We start from the raw sequence: 22,608 nt of genomic DNA on the forward strand, positions 1-22,608 counted from the left end.
TGTACCTAAGAAACTGGAGAGAAAAAAACTATACCCAATACACCTCCCCCCATATTTATAACCATATACACATAAAAAATCCATGCTGGGAGATAATTTTGTAAAGATATTTTGAGACATACAAAAAAAAGGGAGAAAAAGACCTATTTGTACAAAAATATTTATAGCAGCTTTTTTTTTGTGGTGCCTAAGTATTGGAAATCAAAAGGAATGCCCATCAATTGGGGAATGTCTAAACAAGCTGTGGTATATGATTGTAATGGAATATTACTGTGCTATATGACAAGCAAGATGATTTCAGAAAAACCTGGGAACACTTACATCAACTGATGTACAGTGAAGTGAATAGAACTAGGAGAATGTTGTACACAGTAACAGCAATATTGTTTGATGAAGAACTGTGAATGACTTAACTATTCTCAGCAATACAATGATCCAAGACAATCCCAAAGGACTAATGATGAAGCCCATCTACCTCCAGAGAAAGAACTGATATTGATTGAACAGACTGAAGCATGCTATTTTCACTTTCTTTCTTTCATGTTTTTCTTTTATTCAAGTCTTCTTATACAAAATGAATAATATGGAAATATTTTACACAACTGCACACGTATAACCTATATCCAATTGCTTGTCACCTCAGGGAGGAGAGAGGGGAGGGAGGGATAGAAGTTGGAACTAAAAACTTTAAATAGAAATGTTTATTAAATTACTCCCTTCCAAATGCATTGTCCTCCCACCCCTTTCCCCAGTCACTTCCTGTAATAAAGAACAAAAATCAAAGAGAACAAAAAAAGCAGATCAGCGAAACCGATTAGTATGTCAATGAAGTCTAATGGCATGTTATATTTTGTACCCAGAGTCCTGGCACCTCTGCAAAGAAGGCAAGGACTTGAATTGTCTCATTAAGACGACAATTTAAAAGGCACTTGGGCCGATATATACCTGAGAGCAAATCATTTAATCTTTCAACAAGATTGAACAACCCTCTAACACTAAATTACTGAGTAACTATTTGTAATAGTAGATAGTCTGTCCTCACTGAGAGAGGTCCCTAAATCAAAGAAAATCATAGGACCCAAGTTAAATAAAGAAAATACACCAAGGAATTGGTTCTCTTTTCTCCACACTTTCATATGGTGATTCTATCAACTCTCTAGTGTTTAATTATCTCTATTGTGCATGATTTCCCAGACATATTCAGCCCTAGTTTCTTTCCTAACAGTCACATATCATGAACTTAATATTGGACATTTGCAACTAGATGTCCTGTAGGCATCTCCAGCTCAAAATGTCCAAAGCAGATGCGGTCATTGATTATCTTTTCACCAAAATCCACCCTTCTCCTGTACTTCCCTATTACTGGCAAGAGCATTACCTTTCTTCTAATCACCCAGGTTGCCAACATCAGTATCAACTGGGCTCCTCACTATCAAATCACCTCCCATATCTAATCAATTGCCAAGTCTTGTTCTCCACAGAATCTCTCTTATACAGTCCGTTCTCTCCACTAGAGCCACCCCTCTATAGTTCATATGCTTGGTTGCTTCTAGCCTATTTTATTCCAATAGCCTTCTAATGAGTCTTCCTGCTTCAAGTCTCTCCCCACTTCAATCTATCTCTAGAGAGCTACCAAAATGGTTTTGCTAATGAGCACTGTCTGATCAAGTCACCTGTCCCCCCTACTCCATTAAGTCTAGTGACTCCCTATTACTTCTAGGATCAAATATAACCTCCTCTGCTTTGAATTTAAAGTTCTTCTTGGCCTGGTCCCCTTCTAGCTTTCTGTTCTTCTTACACACTATTCCTTCCACATACTCTACAGACTAGTCATAATGGTTTTCTAGTTGTTCTTCATATACAACAAACACTGTCTCTGGTCTCCACTGATTGACCCTGTGCCTGAAATGCTCTCCTTGCTTATGTCCATCTTTTACATTCATCTGGATTTCCTCAAAACTCAGTTCAAGTGCCTATTTCTCAGTTCTCTGCTACCTTTCTCAATCCCCCAGCTGCTCAAGGCCTTCCCCTCTAAAGCTAACTTGTATCTACTTTGTATTTATCTTTTATATGCATGTATGTATGTGGATATATGCATGTATATACAGTATCTCCCTCATTAGAATGTAAGCTTCTTGAAGGCAGGAACTGGCTTTGCTTTGCTTTTGTATCCCCAGAGCTTAGTAGTACAGTGTTTAGCCCTTTCTAAATGCTCACTGATCAATTAACATGTCTCAGAGCGGAAGATTCCATGGGATTGATGAAAATCTTTGATTGCTTCTATTAAAAGGAAAAGAAAAGGGGCAGCTAGATGGTATAGTGGATAGAGCACTGCCCCTGGATTCAGGAGGACCTGAATTCAAATCCGGCCTCAGACACTTGACACTTACTAGCTGTGTGACCCTGGGCAAGTTACTTAACCCCAATTGCCTCACCAAAAAAAAAAAAAAAAAAAAAGGAAAAGAAAAAAACAACCAAGAAAAACAGCTACAACAACCAGACTATTCTCAATGAAAACAGGACAAAGGCATGACAAGCTTTCACAATTCCATAGTAGACCATATCTTTATGGCCACAAAACTAGCAAATAAAATTATACTGCACTGTGATTACTGATTTGGTAAAGGAAAAAAAACCACACATTTAAATCAGCAAAACTGGAAGACAGCTTTAAAATGTCACTTAGACATTTAAGTAATATAAAGCCACGTGGAAAAAAAGGTCAACAATGGAGACAACTACCCACATTTACTAAAATATTTATAGCTGCTCTTTTTGTGGTGGCAAGAAATTGGAAATTGAGGGGCTGCCCATCAATTGGGGAATGGCTGAACAAGTTGTGGTATATGAATGTAATGGAATTCTGTTGTGCTGTAAGAAACAATGAGCAGGAGGAGTTCAGAGAAACCTGGAAGGACTTGCATGAACTGATGATGAGTGAAATGAGCAGAACCAGAAGAACACTGTACACAGTATCATCAACATTATGTATTGATCTATTGTGATGGACTAGATTCTTCTCACCAATGCAATGGTACAGAAGAGTTCCAGGGGATCCATGATGGAAGGGGATCTCCAAATCCAGAAGAAAAAAAAGAACTGTGGAGTAGAGATGCTGATTGAACCATACTATTTCTTTTGCTTTTGGTGCTATTGTTTTTCTATTTTGAGGTTTTTCCTCATTGCTCTGATTCTTCTCTTATAACATGACTAATGCAGAAATATGTTTAATGTTATTATGTATATATATAAAACCTGTATAAGATTACCTGCTGTCTATGGGAGGGGGGAGGGAGAAAAAAATCTGAAATTGGAAAGCTTGTATAAACAAATGTTGAGAACTATTTTTACATGTAACTGGAAAAAAATAAAATACTTTTATCAGAAAAAAAAACAATGGAGGGGGCGGCTAGGTGGCGCAGTGGATAAAGCACCGGCCCTGGATTCAGGAGTACCTGAGTTCAAATCTGGCCTCAGACACTTGACACTTACTAGCTGTGTGACCCTGGGCAAGTCACTTAACCCCCGTTGCCCAGCAAAAAGAAAAAGGAAAAAAAAAAAGGCTAGCTTATTCACATGTGTTAATACACTAACTGTATCAGGACAAGATGTTACAGAGACTTCTTAGTAAGAACTACAACATGGTATATGAATACAATGGAATACTATTGTGCTGTAAGAAATGATGAGCAGGAAGAGTTCAGAGAAACCTGGAGGGTCTTATGTGAGCTGATGATGAGTGAGATGAGCAGAACCAGAAGAACATTGTACACAGTATCATCAACATTGAGTGTTGACCTACTGTGATGGACTATATTCTTCTCACCAATGCAATGGTACAGAAGAGTTCCAGGGAACTCATGATAGAAGAGGATCTCCAAATCCAAGAAAAAAAAAAAAGAAAGAAAGAACTGTGGAGTATAGATGCTGATTGAACAATATTATTTCTTTTGTTTTGGGTGCTGTTTTTTTTTTTCTATTTTGAGGTTTTGCATCACTGCTCTGATTTTTTCTCTTGTAACAGGATTAATGCAGAAATAGGATTAATGTTATTATGTGTATATATATGTGTGTGTATATATCTATATCTATATGTATATGTATAGAGATATATAGACATAACCTATATCAGATTACCTGCTGTCTAGGGGAGGGGGGGAGGGAGGGGAGGGAGGGAGAAAAATCTGAAATTGTAAAGCTTGTATAAACAAAAGTTGAGAACTATCTTTACATGTAACGGAAAAAATAAAATACCTTATACAGTAAGAACTACAACAATGTGAAAAAGATTGGTCTAAAAATTCACACTGAAAAACAAAGTAGATAAAAGACAATATTACCCATACCATGACATACAGTCCACTGTGCATGAACAAGGAGCTGAACTTAGAACTAAAAAAACTAAGTAGAATACAAAGATTGAAATTGATCACATGCAGGAAACTGCATAGTGCTTTCAATCATCCCATAATGCTCAATGTCACAAACCTGACAGGGAAGCATACGTAATAATAGTGACAACTGCTAAGTGTTTAACTTTAGTGTTAAGCCCATTCCAGTTTTAGATATCTCAAAATTTTTAGGAAGTTTCCCTCTGTTATTTCCTATTTATTCTGTATAGATCTTGTTTTGTATATTTTTGTTTGCATGTTGTCTTTTTTCCCCATCAGATTGTAAGTTCCTTAAGGTCAGGGACTGTCTTTTGCCTTTTTCTATCCCCAATGCCTGACACAGAGTAGGTACCTAACAAATAAAATGTTTAGTGACTGATTATATTGACCTAAAGTCTGCCTCTCTAAAAATGTCACCCATTATTCTAATTCTAGCATCTAGGGCAAATCAGAATGTTTTATTCCTTCTTCCACATGTCAGCATTTCAAATATTCGAAGAGAACAAATAAATGTCCCCAAGTCTTCTTTTCTTCAGATAAACATACCTAATTCTTTCCATCACTACTTATATGGCAAGGTCTCTAAATGCTCTCATCATCTTAGCCAATTTCCCCTAGATGTTCTTTGGTTTATCAATGTACTTTTCAAAATGTGGTTCCTATAACTAAACCAGATATTGCAAAGCACAAACCAAAAGGAATTCCTACTCTAATATACCCAATATGTGTCATCCAGTCTGTTCTGTTTGTTCTTTGTAACTATGCTCCTTCCTGTGTTCTGTGACTATCTGTCTAACCATCCCTCAGTCTCCTTAGCTCAAACCCATTCACTATATGAATATCCCCATGACCAAGGCTCTCTGCAAGTGATTTTCACATTTATCTAGCCCTAACTTCTCTCCTCACAGGACTCCAGTCTCACATCACCAACTGCCTACTGACCATCTCAAAATGCATGTACTGGAGTCATACCCCAAAAAGGACTCATTGCCCAACCACCCCAAGGCTCTCTTCTAAGTATTACTGTAGAGGATACCACATTCTTCTCTAGTCATGCAGGTTCATTAACTAGGTGTCAAACTAGACTCCTTAGTCAAATTTACACCACATATCCAATCTGTTGCCCAATATAGCTTATAAATATCTTCTATTAACACAGTTACCACACAGGTGCAAAGGCCTCATTACCTCACAATTAAACTATTCATTACAATAGCCTTCTGATGGTCTTCCTCCCTCTCTCTACCCACCCCCACCCCAACTCCAGTTCAGCCTCAACTTAGCTGTCAAAGTGATCTCCCTAAAAGCACAATTATGCCACACCCCTCTGCCCCATTTAATGAATTCTATTACCTCTAGAATAAAATATAAAACTCAATGTTTAGTTTTTAAAATCCCTTACCACCTGACCCTTTGTCTTACACTTTATTCTCCCCTATGTATTCTCCAAACCAGTCACATTTGGCTACCTTGTTATTTTTTTTTTCCATATGATGCTAAATTTCCTTACTCTGTAGCTGTCCATCATACTTGCAATGCTCTCCCTCCTCACCTTTGCCTCCTGGCTCAAGACTTCACACAAATCTCTGGCCAGAATCCTTTATCAATCCCTCTAAGACTACCTTCCATTTACACTGTATCTGTATATCTTGCTGGCACAATTGGTTGCATGTTGTATCCCTCATTGGAATGTGAGCTCCCTTGAGCGCAGAGGCTATTTTTGCCCCCTTTCCCCACCCCCATTGCTGAGCAGAGTCCATGGCACATAGCATAAAGACTTAATGCTTAGTGACTAACTTGCAACTATTCAAAGCCATATTCTAATCATTAAGTCACATCCCAGCAAGTCCAGGTCTCTATCTACTATGCTGCCTGTTTTATTTAATTTATTTATTGCATTTGTGTATAGAAATCTGATACAATGGATAATTAATATCAACTGATGATAAATATTTGTTGGTCATTTTCACAGGCCTTTTAACCATGACCAGCTGCAAGTATTTAGAACACGCGTTCAAGTAAGCTGGGAAATGCCTAATCTGTGAAGACCAGAATTCAGTTCTATTTGATTATAAACCCTAGTCTTATCGCAAGTCACTGCTATGCAAATTTATATGGCAAAAAAGTCTGAACCCTAAGCCTTTGATCTCAGTCATTTGTACTCTTCTAAATGTGTGTGTGTGTGTGTGTGTTTTTAACCTTTGTATCCCCAGCACTCAGGACAGTGCCTTAACCAATATAAACACTTTGCAAATGTTTATTTTTATTGAATCTGTATTATCATAAGAGACTGCATGGGTTCTCCCCCCACCCCCTCAAAGCAGCATGAATAAGAACATGCTCAAACTTTCTTTAAATGGAAACGTTACATGCTATCATTTTACATGCAGAGTGGCTCTTTTAATAGAAAGGGCTGAAAAAAGTGATTTTTTTTTTTTAAACAAAAGGTGTTGGGCCTCTGACTGGAAACCGGCTTCCCCAATTATGTAATGCAGTATTATGTCTGTACTACAAAGAAAACAAATATGAAGAATTCAGAGGAACCTGTGAAGATTTGTATAAAAAGTGATGTCGAGTGAAAAAAGTAGAAGCCCAAAACCCACAAACAATGACTACAATATAAATGTCAGTGGGGAAGCAGAAAAACTCTGGTCAACGGTATTGGTACCTTATTATTCTGCTGAAGTCAAAAGATACTCCATATTCCCCTCTTTCCTATTTTTTTCTTCTTTTTCTTTTTGCAGGGCAATGAGGGTTAAGTGACTTGCCCAGGGTCACACAGCTAGTGTCAAGTGTCTGAGGCTGGATTTGGACTCAGGTCCTCCTGAATCCAGGGTCAGTGCTTTATCCACTGTGCACCACCTAGCTACCCCCTCTCAATTTTTTTTTTAAAGAGATTCTGTCTCTCTTTTGAATTTTCCCCATCAATTTTTAAAATTTTGTGTTCCAAATTCTCTTCCTCCCTCTCTCCCCACCCCCTTAAGAACTCAAGCAATTCAATATAAGTTATACGTGTGCAGTCATGCAAAACATTTCCACATTAATCAAGTTGTGAAAGAAAACAGACAAAAAAACTTTAGAAAGAGGAACAAAAAAAAATTATACTTCAATCTGTATTCAGCTACCAACAGTTCTTTCTCTGTAGATGGACTGCATTTTTCATAAGTCCTTCTGATAGCCTGCTCATGATTTCTTACAGCACAATAGTGTTCCATCCTAATCTCATCCCACAATTTGTTCAATTTTGAATTCAACTTTTAAAAAAATCTCTTTTAAGGGGCAGCTAGGTAGTGCAGTGGATAAAGCACTGGCCCTGGAGTCAGGAGTACCTGGGTTTGGATCCGACCTCAGACACTTAACACTTACTAGCTGTGTGACCCTGGGCAAGTCACTTGACCCCAATTGCCTCACTAAAAAAAAACAAAAAACAAAAAATCTCTTTTAGAGGGGGCAGCTAGGTGGTGCAGTGGATAAAGCACTGGCCCTGGATTCAGGAGGACCTGAGTTCAAATCCTGCCTCAGACACTTGACAGTCACTTAACCCCCATTGCCCCACCAAAAAACAACAACAACAAAAAGCCCTTCACAACCTTCAAAAAATCTCTTTTAGGATACCAACCTAGTAGTGGTATTGCTAGATTGAAGAGTATGCATGGTTTTATAGCCCCTTGGCCATAGTTCCAAATTGCTTTAGAGAATGTTTGAATCAGTTTACAACTTTACCAAAAGTGTATTAATGTCTCCCTCCTTCCCATTAACAATAGGTACATTAACTTTTTTCAGGAAACATTTTTGTAGGAGGATTAGTACGGTTTTGTTGGGAAATGTAAAAAAAATTAATTGATGGGTCTTTGAAAAAGATGTCATGGGAATCTCTTTATGTCCCATTACTATTTCTTAGCCTTAAATATGAGAAATAAGTAGCAATACCAAGACACACCGCTTACAATTAAAGGCTCACAATTCAACTTAGTGGAAAATCATCTGCATTTTTTCAAAGAATCCAAAATATGGAATCAACTGTGGACATAATATAGACTTAGAACTGGAAAAGACCTTATAGGTTCATTGATTCCAAACCAGAAACAAGCCCAGAGAGTTTAAGTGATTTGGTCAAGACACAAATCATAAATGTCAGAGCTGGGATCTAAATGAAGTTCCTCAGATGAGATCGGGCGTGTTCAGGGTGGTATGGCCATAGACTGGGTTTTTTTTGCTTGTTTGTTTCTTTGTTTTGGGGGGTGGGGGGAGGTTTGCAGGGCAATGAGGGTTAAGTGACTTGCCCAGGGTCACACAGCTAGTTAAGTGTCAAGTGGCTGAGGCAGGATTTTGAACTCAGGTCCTCCTGAATCCAAGGCCAGTGCTTTATCCACTGCACCACCTAGCTGCCCCCATGAAGACATCTTAGGGTTAAATTGAGAGGTGAGGGGAATGCACTGGGGGAGGGGGAAGGGCAGAGGTGAAATCCTATATAAAAGAAACAAGAAAAGGCTTATGGAGTGGGGGAATGGATTGGGGAAGAGCAGGGCAGTAAATGAATTTTACACTCATCAGAAAAGGCTCAAAGACCTTAAACTCATCAAAGTTGCCTCAAGGAGGGATTAACACACCCACCTGGAATAATCTATTTAATATGGGCAGTAAATGAGCCTAACACTCATCAGAATTGGCTCAAAGACCTCAATCTCATCAATGTTGGTTCAAGGAGGGAATGACATACACACACAATTGGGTAGAGTAATCTCTCTAACCCTGCACGAAAACAGGAGGGGAAGGGGATAAAGAGAGAGGGGCAGGGGCAGGTAGGTGGTGCAGTGGATAGAGCACCGGCCTTGGATTCAGGAGGACCCATGTTCAAATCTGGCCTCAGACACTTTACACACTTACTAGCTGTGTGACCCTGGGCAAGTCACTTAACCCCAATTGCCTCACCAAAAAAAAAAAAAAAAAAAGAAAAAGAGAGGGGCAAAAGATGGAAGGGCAGATTGGGGGAGGGGGACGGACAGAAGCAAATCCCTTTTGAAGGGGGTTAGGATGAAAGAAGATGGACAACAGAATAAATATCATAGGGAAGGGAAGAGGATGGAAGGGAAACAGTTAACAATAGTAATCATGAAAAAGAGGAAAGGGGGGAAAACTGTACAAAAAATATTTATAGCAACTCTTTGTGGTGGCTTAGAATTGAGAATCAAGGGAATATCCCATCAATTGAGGAATGACAGAAGAAGCTGTGGTATATGATTGTGGTGGAATCGTATTGTGCTATAGGAAATGACAAACAGTATGATCCCAGAAAATCCTGGACTCATGAACTGATGTATAGTGAAGTGAGCAGAGCTGGGAGGACACTGTGCATAGTGACAGAAGTATTGTTCAATGAGCAATTGTGAATGACTTAACTACTCTCAGCAATGCAATCATCCAAGACAACCCCAAGGAACTAATGATGAAGAAGCTTACTACCCCCATAGAAAGAACTGATAAAAGAGCATTTGTGGATTGTACATATATAACCTGGTTGCTGGAGGGGGGAGGAAAGGGAGGGAGGGAGAAAAATTTGAAACTCTAAATCTTATGAAAATGAATGTTGAAAACTACCTTTACATGTAACTGGAAAAAATAAATGTTTGTTGCCAATAAAATAAAAATAAAAATAAAAATAAATGAAATTCCTCAGACTCTTAATCTACCATTTCTTTTGTGTCATGCTGGCTCCCACAGTAGTTCAACTGCTAATTAGTTATTTCAATTATTTGCAATTCATTAAGGAAATGAATTACCATATATTACTGAAATCCACATTATCCAAAACTTTCATTTTAGCCATTGGTTTCAAAGGTTTATTTCTTTCTCACCAAACCTTTCCCAAACTGTTGACAAGGTAAAAAAATGGGATCAATTTTCCTTCTCTCACTATTCCTGCCATAAGGCTAGAAATTTAAGGAAATAAGAGAGATGCTAATTCACAAACGATAACAGTAGTCCTCAAATTTTCCTTATCACACACCACTATTGAACACAAAGTTTTGAACCTGTACTCCCAATGTGTATTCTTATTTACAAAATTTTATGTGATGACTGTACCAACAATTATGTACAAGATAAAAACTACACACAAAAGAAAAACCTTTAGAAATGAGATAAAGATGAAATAGTATTTGATCACAAGAGCCATTAGGGAGCCACTGGAGTTAAGTGGGTACAGAAACTATATAGTCAGACCTGTGATTTAGGAAAATCACTTTGGCAGGTGTGTATGGGATGAATTGAAAGAGAGAGAAATTTAAGGAAGAAAAACAAATTAGGAGGCTATTGCAATGGTTCAGGCAAGAACTAGGTTAGTGGCTCTGTGAGCAGACAAATGGGGACAAATAGGAAAAACAGCAGAAAAAAGATTTAGAAACTAAATGGACAGAAGTTGATACTTAGGCTGTGAATCTAGGTGATGAAGGATTGGTGCCCTCAACAATAATAGTAAACTTTAGAAGGGGAGTGGGATTTGGGGGAAAGAAAATAGAATGAGATATGATGCAGATTTGAATCCACCCATGCCTTCTCACCCACTCAGTCCCATCCACAAGGAAAAGGGGAGAGGTCCCTCTTATTTACCAGTCATTCTTGTACAGAGAGCTTGCCTTCCTGAAGTCACTGAGGTCATCCGAGGCAGATTTTCCCAATGGCACCTGTTAGTGAGTGGTAGTGGTGTTGGGTAGCAACTAATATCTGCCCTGAGGGGTTGATGGCTCATATAAATAGGGGAGGCGGGGACCTTGCAAAGAAAATGAGGAGACAGTGAAGAAATGTTGGGAGATAAGAGTAGATATGGTTGTATTAGAAAAAAATCTCATGATAACTATTTGGGGAGGAAAGAAGTTCAACCTAGCTCCCTATGCTCAGATTGGCTGATTACTCTGTAGGGTCAGACCACAATTCTTGCTTTGGAGTCCACGGCATTAGGAAATTGCTTTTGGAATTTAATCTTTATTCACTTTGGGGACTTACTTTTGAATAAAACTTCCAGACAAAAGTATTAATTTCAGAAAACAAAAATACAAATACTATAGACAACCGTGTTACCAGGCCATGAGGGAAACCTACATGGGAAGTAAAGCTAAAAGATTGGGATAAAATACTTTCTACTAAATAAACAATTTCCCCTAAAGTGGTAAAAGGATATGAGTAGTCATCCCCCCCCCCCAAAAAAGAGATATTAAACTTTAAGTAGTCTCTGATCTAGAGTTGGAAGATGACCTATAGGCCATCTAGTCTAATCCTCTTATTTTATAGATGAGGGAGCTGAAGTTGCTTGCCCAAGATCCCAAAGGTAAATGGCAAAGGGAGATTAGAATCCAGGCCCTTTGATATTAAATCCAGTGGAGGGGGCAGCTAGGTGGCACAGTGGATAAAGCAAAGGCCCTGGATTCAGGAAGACCTGAGTTCAAATCCGGCCTCAGACACTTGACACTTAATAGCTGTATGACCCTGGGCAAGTCACTTAACCCTCATTGCCCTGCAAAAAAACCCAAAACCAAAAATAAATTTAAAAAAATATATTGAATCCAATGCACTTCCACTATACCAAGATGACTCCTACCAAGTACAGTTTAAGTTTCTCCATTTAGTATTTATGGTTTTTCTACACTTTAACACTGTACTCATTTTTTATTCTGCTGTCTAAATTCTATGTTGCAGTCAAAATAAACCCTCTCTGCTCTCAAACACTCACAGGGCTGCCATACCTGGAATGCCTTTACTCTATGTACCTATTCAAGTCTAACCCATCATTTAATGCCAAACATTTTCCCCTTCATGAAGTCTTTCCTGATTCCTGGTGGGTAATAACCTTTCTCCTCAGAATTCTATAAATAACCATATGAATACATGCTTCAAATAGTTAAGAAAAATGCAAATTAAAACAGCCCTGAGGTTTTACTTCAAACTGCAAATTGGCAAAGAAAACAAAAAACAGGAACAGTCAATATTAGTATAACTTTTCTGGATATCAATTTGTAATTACACAATAAGAGTGACTGAACTGTTCCTACTCTTTGACCCAGCAATTCAACTACTGGTCAGGTATGTTAGAGAGGCCAAAGGTAGAAACACAGAGCTATACTTTCTGTGGTAGCCAAATATCTAGGGGCAAAAAAGTGGGTTATCACTCACTGGTGAATTGATGAGTAAATTGTGATACATGAATTTAATAAAATATTATTCTACAATAGATTTTGAATGAGGAATTCAAAGAAATGTGAGATTTGTATGAATTAATTGCTAAATGAAATAATAAACTGACCCCAAAGATTAATGTAAATGAAAACATCACAAAAGCTAAACTTTAAGTAACTGAAAAAGCAATGATGGTTTGGGAGAACATAATGAAATTCAGGTGCCTGCAGAGGCAGGGAATCACTGAGGCCAAATGCTATGTAAACTGTCAGATACTGTTTGGCTATTTGTAGAATTGTTTATCTTAGTTACAAAGGAGAGTTCAATCTGGAGGGCAGGAGCAGGGGTATTTCCAGAAATAACTGTGTTGCAAAAGGAAAACAAAACAACTTCCTTAAAAAAAAAAGATCCTTGAGAATAAGTAACAACATATGCCTCCCTCCTTGTGGTAGAAGCAGGGACTACTAGGCCAGGAAGTTGCCTATGCTGCCAGTTGTAGTTACACTATCGAGTATTTCTCTTAACTGTTTTTATTTGTTACAAGGAAAGGTCCAACTTCTGGGGAAGATTCAGGGAAGGTATTGCCAGAAATAACTGAGATTAAAAACATATGGTATCACCCTTCCCCCCCCCCCAAAACCCACATATGGTAGCAATAAAACTGTCAAAAATGTTTGAAATATACCTTTATATTTTGATACATTTAAAGCATCATTAGACATTTTTTAAAATTAAAAGGGCAGTGATTATTATACTAAAATCAATAAATGAAGGGGGATGGAAGAGGGGATAAGCAGTATATTAAAGCTATGGTAAGATTCTTTACCATACCATTCCCATTTTACTACATCATCTTTAAATTACATTTTTATTAATAGATTTTGGTTTTACAGCACCTTCCTTTCTGAATATATATATATCCCTCTCTCCCTACCTTGTAATAAAGATCACAAAAAAGCAGCCTTATAGCAAAAACAATGGAAAAATCACCCCCACTTGACAGCATGCAGTGTTCTACACCCATAGTCCCCAGTCTCAGTAATAGGGAAGGGAGGTGCATTCTCTCCTTTTCTCTGAGGCCAAGCTTGGTCATTATAATTACAGTACTAGGTTTCAGGTTTCTGTTCTTTCCATTTACACTGTTGTTGTCATTGTGTATATTGTTCTATGGGTTGTTTATTTCACTCTGCAGCATCCTTCTCTGAATTCTTCATATTCACCGTTTTTATGTAGTAATATTCCACCCACAGATATTTATATTTACAGCCAAGTCAAATGCTGCCCCCATTTTGGGTACACCAGTGTGTATAAGCACCTATGATTTCACTGGTTTATGGAATTTCTTCACAGGAAAAAAACTCCATCTACCAATACACATTGCTAACAGCTCAGCAACTTCAAATCCTAAAGGCCCTGCCTGGGGCACTGAGAAATTCAGAAATATATGGCCAGGGTCAGGCCACCTGTATGTGTCAGAAAGAGGCCAAGTCTGATTGAGGATCTCTTTGGCTTTCACAAGCCACAGGCTCTCTAGCCACTCCCCTCAGGCCCCCCACAACACACATACACACTTGAGTAACTTAAACATTCCATTAGTTCTTATATCTATTTTGGTTTTGAGGTGTGGATAATCTACTTATTAAAAAAATTACATACATACCCATCAGCTTGAAGACTTCAATTTCTTTGTGGGAAAAAAAATACAAAATAAACCAAACAAAAAACTTTTCGAAGCTTCCTAATGATTCGTCTAGCAAGCACCAATTATATACGACCAACAAGGAGCTTTTTTTTTTTTTTTTTGGCGAGGCAGTGAGGGTTAAGTGACTTGCCCAGGGTCACACAGCTAGTCAGTGTCAAGTGTCTGAGGCTGGATTTAAAGCCAGGTCCTCCTGAACCCTGGGCCGGAAGCTCTATCCACTGCACCACCTAGCTGCCCCAAGAAACTTCTTAAACTACTATACTGATTTAAAAGGTTCTTCGGTTAGAAAAAGTCTCTAACTTGGGTTTTCAAATAAGTAACTGATAACTACTTTTAATCAGCTATTATATACACAAATGCTCAATAAATTGCACATACATTCTTTTAGTATTTTTCTGTCAGTTACACTCATAATAACTGAGACAGGAGGAGGCTAAGTTTCTTGCCATTTCTAATCCAGTAATACAGCCTGTCTGCACAGAGGACTTGAATTCAACAGTTTAGATGGTATTTTTTTTTAAGTGAGAAAACTGTTCTTTGCTGCAACAAAATTTACTAATGGGTGGTATCAACATACAGAATGTATATATTAAAAATAGTAGAAGTCGTACTCTGACGAAGGCAACATAAGATTTTGTTAATTTAACAAATCAGGAGTAAAAAGTACATGTTTATTCCAGGGGGAAGGTCTACATTCTTTTTTGTTTGTTTGTTTTGGGGTGTTTTTTTACATTCATTTTTGAAGAGTTACATGTCAACCTTTTAAAAAATGTTTTTAAAATATTCACCCTTTCTAAAATATTTTAGGAACAACAACAAAGCAAAGGCTCCCTGGATTTGATGAAATGATGGCAACCTAAGCAAGAGGAACCACTTACATATGTTCTATCTTATATAGAACTTGATTCCCCAGATTTAATCAGAGTTAAAACCACGGGGGAAATCACACTCATTACAAAGAACCCATTCTAACACTGCAAAAGAAAACACCTGTTTTGACAATGATGACACTGAACTATATTAATGTTAAGCATAGCAAATTTTTTTCTGGTCTCTTTCCTCAAAAACTTGGGAGGCCTGGGTTGGATTTTGGATTCTTTGATTACTTTTCAATCGGAAAGTGAATCCCAGGCAGTGAACTCAGCACCTTCGCTTTTTGAACTTACTGTTGGCATGCACTTGCTCAAGCTGTTAGTAAATACCAAGGCCAGCTGGCCTAAAAAATTGCCTTAAAGACAAAAAAGTAATACCATCTCTCCCAAAGCCCAGCAGAAAATACAAGCAATCCAAAACAATTACTACGTACTTCCTTGATTTCCTTATAACAAGCAATGAATCTCATTTTAAAAGATTAAATTCTATTTTAATAGAAAAATTAGGGACCCTAATATTTAGTTACTGGTACTGAACTGAAACATTTTTGCATCTAATCTTTTACACTAATCACCTTGAAGAACAAAAAAAAAAACCTGGTGGTTGTGTAGGTTAAAGTATGACTATTAGACAAAGATTATAAAGTGATTTCTTTTCCCTCAAAAAAAAAAAGTAAATTGTCAGGTGACTCTTAATATAATTTTCTTTTGAGAAGGTGAAAAAAAACATTCTCTAGAAGCTTCCAATACAAAAACTTCTGTTACAAGAGGAAAAAAGAAGCCTCAATAGAAAATGTTTACAATTCCCTAAGCACACGCCTACAAGAAACAAGTCAGTAAACCCTCTTTTAAGAAACACCTCATTGTGTAAGTAAATTTCTGTCACCTGTATGACAATCCTTCAGCTAACTCAATAGAAGACTACCATATAGGCAACTAAAAAAGTCACCTTTTTTTAGTAAACAAGCTGACCTTTTTTAAAATAAAAATTGTAAGGGATCAAAATTAAAGAGTTGCATAAAGCAAATTCCTATTATGAAAAACATTTTCTCAGGGACCAAGTTGCCAGTCTTGCCATGGGGCTACAATTTTACTAGCAAATGAATAATCTTGACTCCCAAGCAATGGTTCAAAAGAGTAATTTTGTACAATTTTACACTGTTGAATAAAAGCTTCATTTGCCTTTTACCGACTCTGAAATATTAGCTATTCAAAGGCCCTTGAATAGAAGCTCCAGAGCAAGGCACTTGTGATGTCACACAATGAAAATACAAAACCAAGGAATTAAATAGTCTCTTTCCTCAAGCAAGATGCTGGAAACTAGAAACTAAGACACTGGGCAAACACAAAAAAAGTTCCCCAAAGTTACACCACAGGTGTAAAAGGATGAAATGAAAAATGAACTGTCTTGTCACCAATATAATTCATTATGACCATTAGTTCCTCCAATTTGTGCAATATCACCACTAAAGGAAAGCAAAAAAGCCAAAGGGAAGATAGAAACAAAGAATGAAGACTATTGCTACTAGGTGAATCCATCTAAAAGAATCAATATAAGGGAGCTTTTAACTTTCACTGACATCAGAAACCCAAACTTCTTATTGGATCTCTCCAATGAGCAAAAAGAGCTTCTTCAAGAGGGCACAGGCACCCCTCGCACTCCCCATGCCAACCAAGTCTGTGATGAGGAAATGTTCAAATAATAAAGGGGCCAAAGAAGTGAGACCAACGCCGGGCAGTAGAAAGCTAGCTGAGTCCAGAGTAAACTAACTGTGTTCTTAACCCCTCTGGTCTCGATGTCCCCCTCCTCTACAAAATGAGTTACTGCTGGGATTTTAAGGATTCTTCCAGCTTTAAAAATCCTATGAAGCAAGACCAATATAAAAGTCAGGAGATTGTAAAACGCACTCTCTGAGTTTCGGAGGACACCGAAAGAATTTGGGGGAGGGGGAGGACGGGCACAACGAGAGCGCAGAAGAGAGAGCAGGTGAATAAAGAGACGAATCAGTGTCTTCGCTCCAGGGGCGCCAGCTACTGGAGAAAATAGTCCCTGGCAGAAACATGGCGCCCGCCGCGGCAGAACACCTAACTCTAAAACATGATCATCAAAGCCCCGTAGTTAAAAAGGCTAAAAACACCGACAATAAATCAGAGCGACATCTCTCGAAGAATGGGGACAAGCCCTGGGCAAACGGATTCGCACCTTGTTGGAGGCTCGGGGGCCCATCCAGCCGGGGAGAGATTACATAACGGGAATGGGAGGGGGAGGGTGTTTCTATCCACCCGTCCCGACCCAAAGAAACCCCCAAACTCTTCCCTCCCTGCCCAGACACGGGAGGCAGCGCCGAAGAAGAGTGCGCAACCCCCAGCCCCAATGAAGGAATGTTATCCCTCCGCCTCCCCCACCAACCATCTCCTCCGCCGCAGGCTCGGCCCCCACCCCCCCCCCCCCCCCCCCCCCCCACCCCCCCACCCCCCCACCCCCCCACCCCGAGAGCGCGCGGGAGAGGGAGGAGGAGGTCCCCAAGCCCCTCCCCCGCCGTCTCGCGCCGCCGCCTCCACTCCCCCTCCCCCAAGCCTCCCTCTGGGTCGAGACGCTTGGCTCCCCCCACCCCCCATCCCCTTCCCGAAACGCAGGCGGGGATGTTGTCGGAGTGAGGGCATTTAAGGGGGCGCGGGAGGTGCAAGAGTGTGTGGGGTGGGGGCTGGGGGAGGGACACGAGGGGCACTTCCCCTCCCCTCTCGCCCCGTCCCGCGACTTCGAAGCGCACGCACGCACACACGCTCGCGCCGCGCCCGCTCCTCCCTCCCTCTGCCACCTCCGCTCGCGCCGTGATTCGCGGTGGGCGCGTGCGCGCGCGACGCCAGCCTCTTGCGCCCCCCCCACCTCCCATCCCCCTCCTTCATTGTCTCCCGGCCGTCCACCGTGGGCACCGAAAAGATAACGGAACCCCGGTAGAAGGGGTGGAGGAAGAGAACGTCCGATCACTCACCTCCTCCCGTGGTCGCCGCCGCTGCTTGTCTGACTTGAGTAAGGCGCCGTCGCCTTAAAGGGACCTTACACCCCGTCGCTGGGAGAAGCGGGTGGGAGGGGATGGTAGTACAGGGGGAGGGGGAGAGGAGGAAGAGACAGGCCAAGCCTCGGCTTCCCGACGGAGAAAGAAAACCCCCCTAGGGCCCGAGTGAAGTGGGGTTGTTTTTTTTCCCTGGGGGGGGCGGGAGGGCCCCGGGGGAGGGGGGTGGGGGGGGCCAAGGAATGTGGCTCCGTATACGGGAGCTGGCGCGGGGGAAAGAGAAGCCGACTCCCCCCACCGACCCTCCTGCCCCGCGGAGGGATACGTTGGCGTCACTTCCGCCCTCCCCCTCTCGTGAGCCTTCCATTGGCTGGGCGGTCTGCACGTCACGGGATCACCCAAACCCCTCGGCCCGGTCTTCTTTCCTAGTCAAGTTTGTCTGGGCACTCAAATAAATAAATAAAGGAAAAAAACATTTTTGGGGAAAAAAAGATATTGTTTTAAATGTTTTTTTAGCAGCAAATTTCCCCTTTTAAAAAATTAAGTGAGGAAGATGGTCTTGCCCAATGAAATCCCACCTCTTCACCCTATGGATTCCTAAGCAAGATGTAAGAGGGCCTCCCTCTTTCCTACCCCAGCAGTAAGATGGTGCCCCAAGGAGAGCCTCATGCCCGGGTCCAGACGGGGGAGACGCGGCAGGGCCAACCTCGACTAGGATAGTGTGTCACTGGCATGGCTGGAAGAAGAAGGCACAATGGCGCCTGCTCGTTGGAATTCCTTCTCGTGCCCAGTGTCTTTGCATATGGCATTGTTGCTCCAAAAAGCAGCCGGCGCCCTTCCCCGGCATTCTGTTGTAGGCAAGAAGACTTCGTGAAGGCTCATCAAGGTGGTTGCTACCGTGGAAACTTAAAAAAAAAGTCTTTGGTACCCTCATCAATAGAGTCAACAAAGATCCCGAAATCCCAGACGGCCCATTCTCAAACCTTTCTGCATTCCATTCCAAGAAATCGGGCTCATCCAGCCATGGCAACTCAAACTCTCACATTCTCTTCAATGAGCAATCTTGTCGGTTCTTCCTTTGCCAGAGATTATGAGGCTTAAGTCTCTTCCATGGAAATTTGGTTTTGTTGGTTCTCAAAGTACCTTGGCCGATATAACCTCAATTTGTGCTTTAAGTCCAGAGTTGACTAAGGAAAAATTGGCAGGAGGTCCGTGCTTAATTTGCTCCTCTACTGTAAATCCTGTTTCATTTTATAAACAAAAGGGTCATTTCTTTTTCTCGACCAAACCTGTAATTTCATTGGAATTGTAATTTCATTGAAAGTGAACTCCCAACTCCCCCGTGAGGGAACTCCCTCTTCTAAAGTGGACCGTAACCTATAGTCCCAAAGAGTTGTTTTGGATGCTTAGAAGTTACATGACTTGCCCAGCATCACATATCTAGAGTATGTCAGGGGTAGGACTTTTACCCAGGTATTCCTGACTTGGAACCTAGTTCTCTGCTGTGCTATGCCGCCTCTCCTTACTTGTTGGGAACAAAAATAGTGTAACCCCCTCCTCCAGGGGTCCACACCTGTTATAACAGACTGGAGACTTTGATTCTTGGACTTTGTGCCTTAATTTCCTCAACTATAAAATGAAAGAATTAGAATAAATACTGTTGAAATACCTTTCCAGTCAAAAATCTTATAATTCAGCACCTACCCAATAAGTTTTATCCATTTAGGCAGCAGCTTGCTGTAGTAGAAGGAATACTAGATTTTAGGAGATTCCTGGGTGCAGCAATTGTCTCAGACTCTTCCTATTGGCTTTTTGACCAGGGTCTGTCATTTAACTTTTCTGAACTTCCTCTATAAAATGAGGGTGATAATATTTGCCCTACTTACCACGTAGGATTGTTGCGAAGAAAGCACCTTAAAGTGATTTGAAAATCTTTAGAGAAAGGACTTATAATTAGGTGACATTGAAAATAATTACTACAGACACAAGATTTTTATAAGCTTATGTTAATTTATCAATATAATACCACTAAGGGATTGACCATGTGTCTCCCAAACTTCTCATGGTCCCTGGCAGAGTGATAGCATGCTAGTTAGTATGAACAGGAGAAAAGCCCCCAAAAGATCCATGTTGTCTCTCAGAGAAACAGATGTGGTCCTAAAGAGACCCAAGAGAGAACACAGAGACCATGTGGTCCAAGAGAGACAACATGACTACCTCTCCAAGTTTTTATCCCTTTTTTGTAAGAGGTGGGTCATTATCTATCAAACAAATCTAATTGGTTAGCATTATTCAAATCTAATTGGTTGACATGACTTGAAGATGGTCTGTATTAAAATGAAGTCCAAGGAAGACAACTCAATTCTTGGTAGGGAAAGCAATGTTAAGCTCCCCCCCAAAAATAGTTTTCCTCCTAAGTGTGGTTTAATCCCATCAGTCCTTCAGCAATCTAGACAAAGCATCTCTCCCCATTCCTTTTGTTTCCTCGAGTTTGTCCCACGTGAGATTTGATGACAATCTCAAGGACACTGGACTTTTTGGAATGGGGGGGGGAGAGAGAGGACCCCTGGGTCCTCTAAGAAATTCATTATTCATAACTGTTTTCTCACAATTAGATATTAGAAATCTCACTAGTCACCATTCATTCAACTAGCATTAACAAAAATAAATTAGTCCATCTAACGCTGGACTCTATCCAACCCTGGCCCAGTAAAGCCCCCAGTGATGGCTGGAAATGTGAAAGCAGTTCTGGGAGAGAAATATATATATATATGACACTTTATAGCTCACTGAAAACAATGGGATGATAGAAGAAAGGCTAAGAGAAACCGATTAGTATTTGGATATTCCCAGAGTACCATGTTGAGATGGGAAAGCAAAAACTCTAAATTGCATTGATTGGTCTGTAATGTTTGATCAAGCCCACATGTATATGTGGAGAAATAAAAATAATATGATGATTAAACTGAATTCAAATCCTTTGGCTACTAATGACAAGTTCCCCATAGATTGATGTATGAGGAAGCTAGGTCAAGTCAATACTGATTTGGTAAAACTAAAGAAATCTAACCTCAGGTTCAAAGACCAAAATACTAGCAAGGATTCTATTAGTTACTTAAGGAAGACTAACTCCTTTCTGCAACAGTTTCTGTCTAATTTGAGGAACTAAAGGAAAAAGTTAAGGTTAACTAAAGTCCTGTTTGGGTTATATTAAAATCTAGTAGCCAAAGATTATTTGGCTTTTTAAAGTTTATGGGAATATTGGTTTTTTTTTCCCCCCTATGCCTTTGCTTTATGGTTTCTGCTATGGGTTGAAAATTGGAACCACCTGTAGCTTGGATAGTGACAGGGTAGGATGGGCGATAAATTATTTTAACATGTCTTCAAAAGCAGTAAGTTATGGATGTTGTCTATGATGTCATTGTGCTGATTTTGTTTTGAAGTAGCCTTTTATATCTCTGATTTGATATGAGGCTAATTGTATCAGAATCCATAAAATAAATGGGATAAAAGGGGAAGATTACAGATTCATAAGAAAGGGATAGATACAACAACCTGTTTTCCCCTGGACCCTGGATCTTAGGGTGGTCAAAGCAATGGGAGTGAGAAGAGCAAGGCATTTTGGAGGCAGCAAAGGAGAAAATCTTTGCCATCTGGGATGACTTCCAATTTACAGATTGATGACTGCCTGCATTTAGTCTGGGCTCCAGATAGATACATAGATACATAGATAGATACATAGACAGACACAGGCACAGACAGAGAGAGAGAGAGAAAGAGAGAAGGTACAATGTGTGTGAAGATACAATGTGTATGTGTGTGTGTTATGTGCGAAAAAGGAGGGGGCTGAGTTGCCTAACTTAAAAGGGAGGAAAGTAAAGACTTGTAAGTTTCACTGGCTAAGTGGTAATCTTGCTACAATAGCATAGTAGGGCTTAGTCAGATTTGGCTGGATTGGATACAAGATATTTTTATTTTACTACCTCCCTGTTTTAAATGAGGCCAATTTCCCTAAGAATTCTAGGAAATCATAGACTGGCAGAATCTTAGATTTGGAAGGGACCTTAGAGGGCATCGAACCCCTTTTGGATGTGTGAATTTCTTCTATAAAGACACTGAGAAAATACTTCCCTTCATGAGAGCTTACTACCTCACAAAATAGTGTATTCCATTTTCAGGCAATTCTGTTAGGGAGTCTTTTGTTAAACTGAGTTGAAAGGTAAAATTCTTTAACTTCCATCCATCTCCCATAGTTTTGACCTCTGGAGGCATACACAATAAATCTAATGCTTCTTCCCGCAGACTAATTCTTCATTTCTGCAGATTAAATATCCCAATTTCCTTGGCGCATCCTCTTATGTCATGGTTTCTTTTAAAAAAATTTTTTTATTATATTTTTAAGTAAAGTCAGATTTAAATATTTGGAGAAATACTAATTATTCATGAGTGGGCAAAGCCAA

At 40.0% G+C, this 22,608-nt stretch overlaps 1 protein-coding gene across 3 annotated transcripts in view; it reads right to left on the minus strand.

Annotated features, from left to right (window-relative positions):
* Window positions 1–18,414, minus strand: part of POGZ (pogo transposable element derived with ZNF domain) — a 62,569-nt gene extending 44,155 nt beyond the window's left edge. The window contains exon 1 of one of the 3 annotated variants that reach the window (XM_044005488.1): window positions 18,128–18,414. The gene's annotated coding sequence lies outside the window, so the exon portion shown is untranslated. Of the gene's footprint in view, window positions 1–11,000; window positions 11,022–17,337; window positions 17,456–18,127 lie in introns of those variants that run through there. The other 2 variants (XM_044005489.1, XM_044005490.1) reach the window with 2 other exon arrangements.
* Window positions 18,415–22,608: the final 4,194 nt, after the last annotated feature.

This window comes from Dromiciops gliroides, chromosome 4 (genome assembly GCF_019393635.1).
Source record: "Dromiciops gliroides isolate mDroGli1 chromosome 4, mDroGli1.pri, whole genome shotgun sequence".
Lineage (NCBI taxonomy): Eukaryota > Metazoa > Chordata > Mammalia > Microbiotheria > Microbiotheriidae > Dromiciops > Dromiciops gliroides.